The sequence below is a fragment of the Centruroides sculpturatus genome, unplaced genomic scaffold (genome assembly GCF_000671375.1).
Source record: "Centruroides sculpturatus isolate CEXI.00-Female unplaced genomic scaffold, Cexi_2.0 scaffold1296, whole genome shotgun sequence".
Classification (NCBI taxonomy): domain Eukaryota; kingdom Metazoa; phylum Arthropoda; class Arachnida; order Scorpiones; family Buthidae; genus Centruroides; species Centruroides sculpturatus.
Window position 1 is genome coordinate 207,342 of NW_019392613.1, and position 15,606 is coordinate 222,947.

Consider the following 15,606-nt stretch of genomic DNA (forward strand, 5'->3'; position numbering starts at 1 on the left):
TACTTAAAAGGGAAAAAAACATTTTTAAAAGGAAATTCTACGAACATATCGAAATTATTAAAACTAAAGAAACACACAGAATGAACTTAAATACTGGTACTGTCATAAATGACATCTGGCAGCCTTTCCTAAGATGCAAAGCCCATTAAAGTTGTCCTACCATCCTCCCACCTTAACCCCCACTGTGCAATTCCCACCAACCTCTGTATATGTTACAAGGATCCCTCACTTCTTTGTAACATCTTCCATCAGACCTGTCCTCTACACATCTCTTCTGTATTTGTCACATCCTACAGGTATTCCGTTAATTTTTCATAATTTACACCTTTTTAATATACACTTTTTTAGTTTTGTGCATACCACTTTTTATTTTAACACACATTATACTATCCTCAGGTGCATGTATATTGATCTGATAGCACTATTTGCTCATTCCTCCTCCCGTGTTTAAATATGTGTATATATATCTTATGTGTAATACCAGCTTAATGGTCACTATCTCAGGTAATTGTATTTTATCATATAAATCACTGTACGCGTATACTAATTTTTTAAATGAATTCTGTAAATTTTGATACCTGTAACCAATTTGATAATTATGTAATAATAATAGGACTGAAGAGGGGCATTAAGCCCGAAATGCATATCCGTCCAAGTCAATAAAGCAACCTTTTTCCTCTTAAAGTGTTCCTGTATGATACGTTCTCAACAGCAACATTGTGCTAACCAAACACATATAATAGAGAACAACAAGCAACCTTGATTCTAGCATATTTGTGTTTTTCGGAATTCGAAAGTTTTGAATGGTAGGCGAATTTAATTATTTGTAAAATATAAATCGTGTAGTTGTGGGTTCACCGGTGCACGAATTCCGTTCCAGATACTTAGGGGTACGTATTAATCTGCGCGATGTTCACGTTTTTTAAAATTTGGTCTCGACAGACGTAAGTTAATTCGAGATGGCGATGCGTGAAATACCGACCCCATCGGTGCTTATAATATGGAATTCGTCTATCTTTTGTAAAAGTATGTGGTAAAAATAGATACCTAACACTAGGAGCATTATATTTGCGATTTTTGTAAATGATTAGCTTCTTCTTTGAACATTTCTTTATTATTATTATTAAATCATTTTTGCGATAAAATATATAATTTTGTAATTATTTAACATTCTCTGCACTTTCCTATTTGTTTTTGGATACATTAAAGCATTTTTTGAAAACGTACAGTAAGGTTCCGTATTACCACCCGGTTTTTCCTAAGCCTACTTTCTGACTTTTTGTACGGAAGCCTTCAAAAACCATACTTATAGTTACGCTAGCAAAAAAATCTAATTAGGAACATTTAGTTTAATAGTTAGTTAGTTACCGGTACCTTACAAAAACTGTGGGTGTAGTTATGATACCTTGTTTACAACTCACTATAATGAAAATGGGGTTCCATAGTACCACCTTCTCCTCTAATATCTCGGTTTTCGTCGGCGTGCCCGAGTGACCTGGCTGCTAATTTTTCCAAAACAAAGGTAGACACACGCGTTTTCCTGCTCAATGTGGCGTCTCTAGCCAAACGATCCCATCGCTTTTCTTTCCTTTTTGCTCCATCGCGGGACCAAAGAAAGTTTCCAAAGCCAGCGGCCCTTCGAAGAAGCCGGGAACACGATAGAGTTGAAGAAATTTGATGATCGTTGAAAAATACGAGCTTCGTTAAGATTGCTGAAATCGGCCGCTTTTTTATCCATTTTATATTAATTTCTTGTTTTTAGTATTAAACACTAAATTTATTCTATATAAAATGGTATATATTTTGGAGTTGTCTAGAACGAATTAATTGGATTTACATTGATTCGTGTGGAAATAATTGCTTCGGTTTTCGTCGGTTGTTTACGGACGGATTATCGACGAAAACCGAGTTACCGCCGTATTTACTTTGAATATACCGCAATGTCCGCGTAGAGCAAAGTTGGAAAAGCACTCGCGTCGAAGGACGACGGCAATTTGATTCCAATCCCGGACGTTTATCTGTGGCGACATTCTTAATTAATTAAAGTTCTCTTGTAAAGTCTTTTCTTGTGTGTATATGTATGTATAGTATAGTATATATTTAACACTATTGAGCTTCAATTCGAAAAAGCTGTAGACCTATGAATTCCCACTGTCTTCCCTTTTCTATCTGTTCTTTCTTAATCTCGAGAAAGGAGTTAGATAGATGTAGTGTTACCACCCGTCCGGGTGAACTATTACTTTTGTCCGGGAATTTCGTAGAAATTGTGAAATTACGATGAAACAAAGTTCTTGCAAATATTTTACAAATTTACACTATTTTAACGGCGAAAAAACTCACATTCACTGAAACTCATCCGCAATTCCGCCATGTTAGTCTATTCACGCCGACGTGTGGCGCGCAGCAACCTGTCGACCTTTTTTTCTATGAACGATCGTACACGTCTCAAATAGAACTAAATTGTCTGTACACTAACTGATTTGCATGAACGTTATTCTTCGCATTGTAAAATGACATTGCGCATGCGTCAGGAACTTCTGTTCGAACAAACCTGACCTCCCGTCCGGGTCAGCGATTTTGAAAAGGTGGCAACACTAGATAGATTAATGTCGAGAACAGATGTAGAAAGCTTAGAGGCAGGAGGCCCGGATTAACTATATAGGAACTTCCGGTTTAAAACGGAAGTAACGTAACTTCGATTCAAAATTTCCCCAGAAAGAAGTTAGAAAAATGACCGGCATGACTCTATTGTTAAAGGAAAAGTATGATGTACAGGGGCAAGACACTATTAATTCAAGGTGGAGAGCATATATTTTAAATTATCAATAAATAAATTAAAAATATGATCTCCAGATGCAAATTAAAAATTGCATCTGGACATTGTGACTGTGTCACAATAAATAATTGTTCGTGTCATGTATTTTCTTTTGGAAACATGGTAATACTTAATATTATGGGATTCTTTCCTCCAGACTCCGCAGACTGGCAGCTAATGGTTCTCAAAACATTATTTTAAATAGCACTGCTCTAAAATGGACACGAAACATTTGTATATGTGATATGCTTTGAGGCATCATTTCATTTTTATTGTTACTGTTTTACTATAATGTTAAGCGTACCATAGAATTTGTTGTTAATTTTGTCCTTTTTGAATATAGAATCTTAATAAGTTAAGTTAAAAGTTACTGTTAAAAAGAAACTGATAAGTTAATAGAAGTAGTTAATAAGTTAAAAGAAACTGATGCAAGTTGAAAGAAATCTTAAGAGTATTTTGGTTACTCATCCTGTCTTATACTCGAAAGAGATGAATTTCCAGAATATTTAAAAGATATGTGCGTATGGCTTTTATTAAATACTAGTAAAAAACAAAAATTATTTGTACTGTGCTGGAAAAAGTTTAAGATCATTGGAATATCCTAGTTTCCCATTAATTAGAATTTTCTTTTAATATATTAACGTGTTTACAGAAATTAGAAAAGGCCTGAATGAAATTAAGAATGGGTTCACATTAAAGCTTGTTCAAAAAAAAAACTGAAATCAGTACTACTGTATAATCTGATTTGCATATAGCTGTAGCATTTATCTAATTCTTTATGACAATGGGGTGTGGAAAATCCTTGACAGAGTTTGGAAAAAGATAATTACCTTCAAGACTGTGATCATTTAGAGCATACTGTTCTGCCTACCAAAGTATCTAGATCTTGTAGATAGTTAAAAAATAAACTTTCTGTGAGACCAAAAAAAATTCCAAAAGAGATGAGAAGGGCATTTTAAGAATGCTTTAAGAATGGAAGCAACAATTGCTTCCTCAAGAAAAATTACAAGTGCAATCCAGCTTCCTGTTCTGTTCAATTAAAAATGTTTTACAGAGATTAGAGAATCACAAGATGTCAAAGCCCAAACTGTCCACAAATGTATTTACCACCTGCTGTGCAGTATGTTGGACATTCTTATTTATGACAACACATAGCCTTTAGTGATGAAAGAAAATTAATTTGGAAGGACTAGGATATATCCAACACTATTGGCTTTAAGACAGGACCTTCAGCTTTTAGCAATGCACACACAGGGAGGTAAATTGGTAGTGATTTTGGCTCTTATTTGTCAGTCATGTATTACCATTTTTCCAAAGCAATTAAATGCAGAATATCAAGTTCTACTAGGAAAATATCATCTTCCTCTGTAATGAGGTGATGGACAAAAACCTCCTTTTCTGGCAAGATAATGTGCCCTTGTACATTCAGAATTTTCTACAATAGCCTGACTTGCAGAGAATAATATTAATATTCTTCAATGGCCAATTTATAGCCTGACCTAAACTCCAAAGATTCTCTATAGGAAGACACAGTGATATATGCTAATGACCAGCAAAATATTTCTGACAAACTGCAATAGTAATCTCCTGGAAGCAAATCAGCTCTGACAGACTAAATTCACTAATTGTGTCAATACCAAATCAACTTATTCAAACTAATAGGGGCAAACAGAACATTAGATTGTAATTTTAGTTTTATTTGAGATTACAAGAAAACAATATAACAAATTATTCTGATCCTAAGCTTTTTCCAATGGAATATTCATTTTGAAAATTCTTCAAATTAGGAATTTGTTACTTTTTATTTATAATGTTTTATTTGCCAGTAGTAAATAATCAATTTAAAAGAAAGTGCATTGTTTTATCACCTTAAATATACTAGGAACAACAAACCTTCTTGTTACAAACTATTTTTTCCTCTTTTACAATTAGGTTCAAGTTAAAACTCTGTATATGTACTAAATGTAACAAAATTTTCAAATAAAACACTTGTATCATAATTGGTTTTCTAGGTATAATATTAACATCTGTCATTCTCCTCACAAGTGACAGTCTTTGTTAATATTTTAAAAAATTGAAAACAAGTTATTCTGTGTAGAAGACTGACACATTAAGAAGTTGACAAAGAACAAAGAAGTGATGGGATAATTTTCCAAAACACAATTATAAAAAAAAGAGAGGTTAACTCTATGTCCCTCCAAAACACTTCTTTGAGTTGATCAGCTGGATTATTTTTTTTGTTGTGAGTTGAATATGTCCATTTGGTAACTCTGAACTGTGTATTTTTTGTTTGTGTTTAATAAATGTAGATTAGAAGAAACTTTTATGTTGCTTGACCTATAAATCCTCTTAGTACAGCTTCACCAAAGGGATGATTTTAAGAATTATTTTTTTTTTGTAATACTACCATATTAAATAGGTATCCACTAGGGTTCCTCTTGCCATTTTATAGTAAGTCTAGTTGCTGTTTCAGCATCAAACTAAAAATCTCAATGTACTGTTTACCAATACATATATTTATTATTCCATTTGTTGTTACAAAATGCATTTCGGCTGTAAATCTCTTTCTTTATACGTAACAAATAAAGCAAACAAAACAAGAGTTACATAAATCTTCCATAGAAACATTATAATGTCAAACTTTTATCAGATTTTCTTCATTAAACCAGTTTTAAATGATTTAGCTGTCGATAAACAACAATGCTTTTTATCTTTTCATGTGTATTTTTATTTTATAAATGACACTTCCTACATTCAATGTATTTTCTTTATTAATATTAGAAATACAAATAATATATTGTAATTTATTTCTGTAACTAGGTACTAAATTTATATCAATATTTTTAAATTTTAATTTTTCATAATGATTTTTTTCTATATAAAGAAAATTTTAAACAAAATTTTTTTCTTATTATATTTTAGATTAACTCTATTATTACTATATTTCTTATACCAGTTATCTAGAAATCTTTTGGGGGTTAACCATTTAACATAAATTTCTTAAATATGTCATTTTCTTCTTTGTCTCATTTCTTTTTTGGTTGTTCTACATATTTTTTGATTTCCATTATAAATATAGTACATTTTTGTTTATGTACATTGCACAATAATATTTAAAGGGAATTGTTTTCTTCACATTACATTATTTTTCATATTTTTTTTAATTACCCTATTTTGACGAGTATAAGTCGTACTTTTTTTTACTACTTTTTGGGGCTCAAAATCATGGTGCATCTTATACTTGACAGGTAACCATTTTTACAGTGAAATTATCTACAGTAGTGGTCCACTCTAGGGACCAACCTGTGCAGTGGTCCGTTAAGTAGATGGTCCCTCAACCGAATGGCTAGAGTACTTAGATTATCAGAGTACCGACACATGAGTCATCGCAGCCATGTTCTGTGGACTGTCATCACGTGACCTCTGAGTTTACATTAAGAAATGATGATTATTTCAGTTTAATAAAGCATTTTATTCGTTTTTTTATTCAAAAATATGACAATGGATAAATCGATAAACTGAAATAATCGTCATGGATGGTACAGAAGATGAGGCAATCTATGAAGATTCTGATGATGATAATTCAGTCAATACTTTGGGAATTCAAGAAGAAAGGGATGATAAATCAGTCATTAATGACGTCATAGATATGTTCCTAATGGGTGTAATTTACCGGTAGATAGCAGTGATTCAGTTGAAGAATTTCTTGGCCACTATGATTAATAAAATGCATCTTTGGACAATCCCATTAAAAAAGTTTTTTTCTAAATTTTTTGTCTCAAAATAGGGGTTCATCTTATACTTGACAGCGACTTATACTCGTCAAAATATGGTATTAACTGATTATCTTCTCTACAAATTAATATATATAAATAATTAAGATTCTTATTAATTTAATTTTCTGCTGGTATTTTTGAAACCGTGCCAGTAATTTTTAGTAATTCGAACACAAATCAATTATTGTATTTATTCAACTGAATAAAATTTAATGATGAGATTTGCCAAGTGTCTGAATAAATACAATACAGTCGACCCCTCTAAGTGACTTGTACAACATGGGATTCATATAAAACGGAATAATCAACAGTGTTATAGGGGGTCGACTGTAATTGATTTGTGTTCGAATTACTTAATTTTCTGCTTCAAATTTAATATTAGAATTAATTAATACATTAAATACTTATATGTTTTTGTTTAATTATTTTATCATCAAAAATCACTAAGAAATTCATGTGTCACAAAAAACATCATGTGTTACAAAAAATTGTCCATTGCATATTCAAAATTTGTTGTTCTATATCTTCCACACAAATCTCTGCTAATTTCAGTAACTATAATAGAGCCCATAAATATATCATTTTTTGTTGTAAATTTTATTCTCTATTTTAAAATAATTTTTAAAAGTCAGTTCTATTAATTCTATAAATTCTTCCTTTATATTATGTTTAATTATATTCTTTGTAACTAATTCCCATTTTACTGATGGATACAACTGACACTATCTAAACTGAAAATTAAGCCAACATATGTTAATTCCCATTAGTTTTGTTATAACTTATATCTGTATTCTTTATACTGTATCTAGAATTAGATATATATTCTAAACTTTTCTTAAGAATTTTTGTAAATAATATAATATTGAGAATTTAAAATCTACAATAGTCTACATTTATCTCCTCCTTTATTTATTTTTAATCTTATATTTAGTTTTGGTGTTCTAACATTATCAAACTCCAATGTCTTTTCATCTGTTGAAAATATATTGAATAAAGAATGTATTGTTTATATTGAATAACAGGGGGTTCCCAATCTTTTTTATACTGTGACTCCCTTTACAGACTAATTTTTTTGCAATGCCCATCTAAAAGAAGATACCTGCGTAAAAGTAATTTTAGGTGTCTCTAGCAGACATTAAAATTACTTTATTATTCAAAGAAAACTCCAAAGAATATAGAATCTTAATAATTATTATTTATTAGAAAACATAACAGTACAATTAATGAGAAGGATGAGCTTGCTTTTATGAGCATAACTTCTCAAATTGGGGCTGAAGTTTTGAAGTCGCTACTCTGATTTCTTTTTCTAAGTTTATTTGTGACCTGTATTTCGACTTGATTACTGCAACTGCAGAAAAGCCAGTTTCACACAAGTACGACGTAGTAAACAGTAAAAGAACCTTCAAAGCTGTAGTACTGACAGTAGGATATTCTTGAGATATATTGCTCAAAAATTGAAATACAGTGGTACCTCGGTATATGTCTGCTTTAGAATACGTCCAATTCGGAATACATCCTGTTTGGACGAAACAAATTTTGCTCGGTATACGACTTTTGTTCAGTATACGACATAATTCAATTATACGCGCCATCAATGAACAAGTAGCACTATCGGTGTACTAGACCAGACTAGACGTTTGCGGTGCAACGGTTTGTAACTTTGTTTAATTTCTTCTGATTTTAATTCGTAAGTAAAATTTTATTATTTTTATTAATCACGAATCCCAAAAAGGCAAATGAAAAGCGACAGAAAACTAAAAAAATGACTAGAATTACAATGGAACTGATGAAAGAGATTGTTGAGAAATACGAAGGTGGCACGCGTGTTCGAGATTTTAACTGTTGTTTACCGTATTCCAAGAACAACGATATGGACAATTGCGAAAAATAAAGACATTATTAAATCTGCTAACGTTGCGAAAGGGGTTAAATCAATTTCTAAACAGAGATCGAAGACATTAGATCATGTCGAGAAATTGCTTTTGCTTCGGATAACTGAAAAACAGTGCTGGAGACAGCATATCGGAAGCAATTATTTGCGAGAAAGCTAAAAAGATACACACTGATCTCACGAAAAATCAAGCACGAACTAGCCAGGAAAGTGAGGTGTTTAAAGCCAGCCATTTTTTTTACACGAGAATGGATTAATCATTTTTACATTACCTCTTATGGGAAAGGTTGGTTTGGTATACGTCCTATTCTGTATAAGTCCAAACATCGGGAACGGATTAAGGTCGTATACCGAGGTTCCACTGTAGTGTCTTTATTGAATCGTAGTTTTAGGCTTGTATCACAAGATAGTTCTAACAGCTGTTCTTCCTCGACTGTTGAAAGTGTAGATGGGGGTGGGGTGATTGGAATGGGTCTCTAATCCAGTCATATTGATCTAGATTCTTTGGAAAATACATATCAAAATGGATGCTTAGTGTTGATAAGTGTTGGATAAATATTGATTGCAAACTTGGCTCCAGATTTTGAATAGATTTTTCTTGCAGAAAGCCATTTAAAACAGGAAAACAGTCAGTATTTTCTTGCTCCTCTTCTATTTTTCTTTTCCACAACAGCAACTTCTTTTTAAACACTGCAATTTTATCAGCCAGTTGCAGTATATGCGTTTCATTTCCCTGCAGTGATTTATTAAGGACATTTAATTTCTCAAATATGTCGCAAACATACACCAGTTTTATTAAGAAGTCAGTATCTTTAAACTCTTCTGCATCATGATGCGATTCTATTAATAAATATGCGTACAACTCATTTTTTAATTCATATACACGTGAGAGTATGTTACCTCTTGACCAACGAGAGTTACAGTAATAAAGTAAAGATGTATGCTCAGCATCCAAATCTTCACAAAGCTTTCGGAAAAATCTTGCCTTCACGGGTCTTGTTTTTATAAAGTTTACCACTTTAATAATTATATCAATTACAAGATTTAATTCAGTTGAAATATTTTTTGTAGCCACGTCCTCCCTATGTATGACACAATGTGTCCATTTTGCATTTGGTGCCTTGCTTTTAATGAGAGCTTGAAGTTCTCCATACTGCCCTGACAACGCGCGAGCTCCATCCGTACACACACCAATACAATTCTCCCATTGAATGTTATTTTCTTCCATGTATGAATCTATGATCGCAGACAAATCACTAGCCTTCCTGGTATCAGTCATTTCTTTGCAAAATAACAAATTCTCACATACATTTGCTTCTTCCATGCACCGCACGTAACATTATTAATGTCTGTTGCTTCATCCAGTTGAATGGCAAATAAACCAGAAAGTTTTCCACAGTTTGCTCATTAATGTCTTCAGCTATGTCATGAATGCGACGACTAATCATGATGTTAGAAAGAGGAATATTTTTTATTTCTTTAGCTGTCGATTCTCCAACCATCACTGATACCATATCAATCGCTGTAGGTAAAATAAGATCTTCAGCAATCATGTGCGTTTTCTTGCATTTGGCAATACTGTGAGTGACCTTGTAAGAGGCAAACAGTACTTTGGAGGGAATAGATGCTCTGGAAAACAAGGATGCAGACTGATGTTTCAGTTCTCGCAATTTTCTTGCAAAAAAATCTCACGGTTTTCCTTGTAAATTACTGTGAATTGTTTCTAAATAACGTTTCAAATTATTAGGAAGCATACTTTCAGCTGCCAGTACCTTATGACAAACAACACATTGGGGTAGTTCCACATTTCCTTTGCTAACGTAGGTAAATCCAAAATCTAAATATTGGTCATCATATTTTCTGTACTTTTCTCGTTTTTATACAGTTTGCTTTGTACTCTTTCCTGAATCTTCAACATGTTTTCTATTTATTTGAATAAAGTTATCCATTTTACAATGCATGATTTAAATACAACACACTTGAAATCAAAACACTGATTCATCGACGAAAACAAAAGACTGAACGAAAGAGCGGGAAATTGGAGGGGCAGGGCGATGAGACGCATGCACCACACACTCACTCATTATGTCGCATGCTGGCAACCTGTGGGTTGCCTGCATGCGACACAATGCCACAACGCACAGTTTGGGAAGCCCTGGTTTATAAAATAAATTGTACAAGTAAATATAAAAATGTTATATTAGAGAAACAAAAACAATGTTAATAAAAAGTGTTAAAGAACATGAAGCAGCTATATGCCTAATGAATAATGATTATCCTTGGTACAAATGTTGTCAATGAAATAGTTGTACTATTGATAAAAATAATATTTCTAATTTATAAAAAAATATTGTAAAAAGAAAGAAGATTAAAGAACATTACACAATTATAAAAAATGTAAATAATATTATTTTAACAGTTAATCAGCATTATAATAACAGTAAATACTGTTGGCCAAATTTTTGGTCAACAGTATTTACTGTTACATTAAAATAAAATATCATGAAACTACAAAATTGTCTTTGTTTCCCTTTTCTATTGTTACAAACATCATCCCTTGTGGTGCAGATAGCGGGGCAAGGGTGATGCTGATCCCCAGTAGGGGAAATGATAATTAACAAATGAAAAAAAAATGAAATGTTACAAACATCAGTGACAGTACAAAACAATTTTGTAATGAGAGAAATGGAAAACAGACAATTTTGTAGTTTCGTGACATTTTATATTTTAATGTAAATGTAAATAATAATTTAAATACAGATATGCAACTAGCAGAATGCTGGGATCGTTTCTTAAATATACACGCAAACGCAAACTGATTGCTAATGAATATCGTTGAATATTTGTTGCAGTTTGTTGGCAAATAAATTGTTTAAAACTGGTGTAATGAAAAGAAAATGATACAAGTTTGAAATTATAATGTTTCTATGGAAGCTTTAAGTCTTATTTTTTGTTTGTTTTATTTGTTACAAATGAAAAGGCCTATTTACAGCTGAAATGCATTTTAAAACAACAAATGATTAAATAAATATACGTATTGGTAAAACAGTACATTGAGATTTTTAATTTGTTCCTGAAATAGCACTAGACTTATTATAAAATGGCTATTGAAAGAGAAATCCTAACAGATACCTATTTAATATGGTAGTATTAGGAAAAAAATAATATTTAATTAGCTGCTCATAGTAAAGATTATAATTCTTTTTATCATCTTAAGAATTGTTGTTTATGGTGCCAGAACTTGGAAAAAGTGTTAACTGAAGTAGCTGCAAAATGCTTTTGAATATTAGTTGGATAACTGGCGGAGTACTGAGATAACCATTGAGTAATAACACAGTAAGAAGTGCAATACAAAGGACAAATAATCCATCTGAAAACTGCAAATGCTGATTTAGCTGAAGAGTTATTGTAGAAAAACTGAAGATAAAAGAATTGAAGCTAGAGATTGAACCAGCTTGTGTTAAGAAGAGATAAGTAACAATGAAGAATTTGAAAGTGAATTAGAGGCAGTTGCACAAAATGAGGATGTATAACCGCTTGATTGTCCAATTGTGGTGGGCAGTTATGGGATGACATCAAATGGATATAGAAATAACTTTGTATCCAACAAATTTATAAATGCATTAAGATCATCCAGTTTCAAGTAGCACTATTGTTGTTATTCAAATTTCCAAAATTTGACATGACAAAGTACAGCAAAGTAATGCATTCAAGATCATAAAGGCCATCATTCTGGAGTGCATTTTCTTTAGCCATTCATGACAAGCTGGGACTATGTGCTTTAGACAAATTTAATTATCTAAGATTGTTATTAACAGATACAGCTTTCCACTGTAGCTGTTAATTCCTCCTTTTAATGTTTCGAAAAACTGAAAGAGGCACAGCACTGTTTTGTTTTTTGTTGATAGGCCATGATACTTGGATCTGCGGATGAGAAAGGGCAATGTGTCATTGGCATACAGGCTTTCACCATATGGTTTTGTGTACAGAGTTAGGCAGTTCAAATCTAAAGAAAGAAAATCAAGCAGATTTAGTAACTGCATAAACCAAATTATATAAAATAGAACAATTTTATTAAACCTGGCTGTTTCTCATATTGAAGGAAAGCAAACCATAGTTAAAGTTAAGATGATACTGTTATGGATGCTCTCCTACTTATGAACAGGTTAAGTTCCTGATGTTTTGTCGTAAATCGAAAACTAACCTAGAAAGTACAACTATACAAAGAATAACCACTTACTGTTACTGTTTGATGCTTAAATGTATTTACAGTAGATCCCCCTATAAAAGCGTTTCCTATAGTTATGATTCCTATAAAAATTGTGGCATTATCCGTAAACAACGGTAAAAATAACTCCTATAATACGTAAAACGTCATCGGGCAGCCGAACTACTTTCCCGCCGTCCGTAGCGCCACGCTACGGAGAGATTTCTATCGTCTGGACAGTATTATATAAATTATATATAAATTAGGTACTGTATATATAATTATATATTAACTTAATTTATTGTAACTTTATTATAATTAAATATATATTTTTCGCCGTCTAGCGTCACGCTACGGCGAGTTAGGCGACCTATCGTCTGTTTAGTACTGTAATTTTATACATTTCTTGTGAAAGAAACATTTCTTATTTAACGGCCATAAAAATTATTTATATTAATGATGTCTCCAAAGGTCAACGAAGTTTTCGCAGAAAAATAATATCAGAAATCGCGGCCGCAATTTGATGCGCTGTTCCGCGACGAAACCAAGCTTTAGCAACGAGCGTAGTCAAAGGGTACACACTCGGTAAGTAATCCTACAATTTTTTGTTTATAACGTAGTTTATACGGATTATTTTAAAAAAAATATACGTATTTTGGAAATGTTGAGTCGAATTAGTCTAGAATCGATTAATTTTATGAAAGAAAACCTTTCAAACAGCCGTAGTCCGTAAACTATGATTCCTACAAAATTGATTCATAAAGAACGGAACGTATCTACCGTCTTATAGGGGGATCTACTGTAATAGAATACATTACACTCAATCACTTGTTACTGCTTACTAGCAGGTGTTTCAAAGGCAGTTTTTTTTTTACCTAATGCACTTAGTTTTATGAGGTCAAGTTTATTTTCCATGGAAATAGAGCGACACTATTTGTATTTATCTATACTGCTACATTTACTATTATGTTTCGGATGCAATTTTGAAGCACTAATCATAAAAGTTTAAAAAAATTGCAAATAATAGCAAAAAATGCTGTTACTCCAATGCTACCAACTTTGACACTACCTCATAAGTGGTGATGGAGTGTCAGAATTTGCACAAATATGAAAAATGATGATGTGCAATAGAAGTAAGCTCACATTAATTATTTATTAGAAATTTATCAATTTTATTGACCAAAGATTGATTTTGATTACACCGCACAAGAAGGAAGAAAACTTCAAAATTTGCACGAAATTTAAATCTTACAAGGGGACCTTACGGTCTCGGAAATTCAGCTCGGGATGAGACTTTGTAGGTTAGTAGTATACCTCAAAAGGTGTCCACCCAGAAGACTTATGAAGCGCACTAGCCAGAAGATTCCGAGAAAAAGGGCTCTAAAGTTTTAATCGCAGCTCATACTGGTCGATTTTACACTATGGCCGTGCAGCAAAATGGCTGATTCTGTAATACAGATATGCAACTAGCAGAATGCTGGGATCGTTTCTTAAATATACACGCAAACGCAAACTGATTGCTAATGAATATCGTTGAATATTTGTTGCAGTTTGTTGGCAAATAAATTGTTTAAAACTGGTGTAATGAAAAGAAAATGATACAAGTTTGAAATTATAATGTTTCTATGGAAGCTTTAAGTCTTATTTTTTGTTTGTTTTATTTGTTACAAATGAAAAGGCCTATTTACAGCTGAAATGCATTTTAAAACAACAAATGATTAAATAAATATACGTATTGGTAAAACAGNTTTATATCATCTTAAAATTTGTAATAACTTTTTAATGACAATAATAATTAAAGTTTTAATTTACCTCCATTAAAAATGCATTTGAAATTATTCAACTTTTTAAAAATAAAATATTATCTTTAATTCACATTTTAATTAGCTGTAACAGTCATTTCATAAATAAAATAAAATTGTTTATGAATTAATTGATAATATTTTTAGGTCATTAACTTTATTTAAAAGTTGTTATAATTTTTAAAACAATTAAAAAAAAAAAAAAGTTAGCGAAGGCTAGGATCAAACCTAGATTGCCCACATTACAAGCTGAAGAGCTACAGAATCAGCCATTTCGCTGCACGGCCGTAGTGTAAAATCGACCAGTATATGAGCTGTGATTAAAACTTTACAGCCCTTTTTCTCAGAATCTTCTGGCTAGTGCGCTTTATAATTCTTCTGGGTGGACACCCTTGAGGTATACTACTAAGCTGCGAAGTCTCATCCCGAACTGAATTTTCGAGACCGTAAGGTCCCCTTGTTAGATGAATGGTCAAATTGTTCATAAGTCTGAAAGTTCATGAATTGAACTTTCATAAGTAGGGGAGCACCTATAGTTGATGGGGAAAGTCAAAGAAGCAATGTCTGTTAACATATTACATCAAAATAATGCTAACTGTAAAACCCATTGAATGTTAAAACTAAAATTGTTTGATGTAACTGGATTAAATAGCATCAAAATGCTTGTTTCTCATATTCCATACTATCCAATAAATGGGTCATGAGAGAAATGGCATTAGGAAGACTTAAATTAGCTGAAAGTTATCTTCAATACCAAATTTTTTATACACTCTGGTTATTAATTATCAATGCTACTGGGAAGGTTAATTAAATTAAACACTTGGTATCAATGGAGTTACTTGTTGGGTGGCTCATCAGTGAACCAGATGAACAAATAACAGTATTGACTAAATCTGTAACTGAGGTGAAGCCATTGCGGAACCACAACATACAGTATATCTAAAATGACTTATAAAACATAACATAAAGTAGAAAAATTCTGGAGTTTCAAGAATCTAGAAATTGAAGAAAAATTGAAAAATGGATCTCCCATACATGATGTTTATAACTCAAGTTCATAGTAGATACAAAGTAAACCTATCTTAAAATGAAAGGAAGAGTTGGAGTCAAATTTT

General features: G+C 32.1%; 1 protein-coding gene and 1 pseudogene across 6 annotated transcripts in view; one reads left to right on the forward strand and one right to left on the reverse strand.

Annotated features, from left to right (window-relative positions):
- LOC111617699 (solute carrier family 15 member 1-like) overlaps positions 1-15,606 on the forward strand; it is a 44,654-nt gene that overhangs the window by 23,675 nt on the left and 5,373 nt on the right. The gene's annotated exons all lie outside the window — the stretch shown is intronic.
- Positions 8,739-12,803, reverse strand: LOC111617700 (annotated as a pseudogene).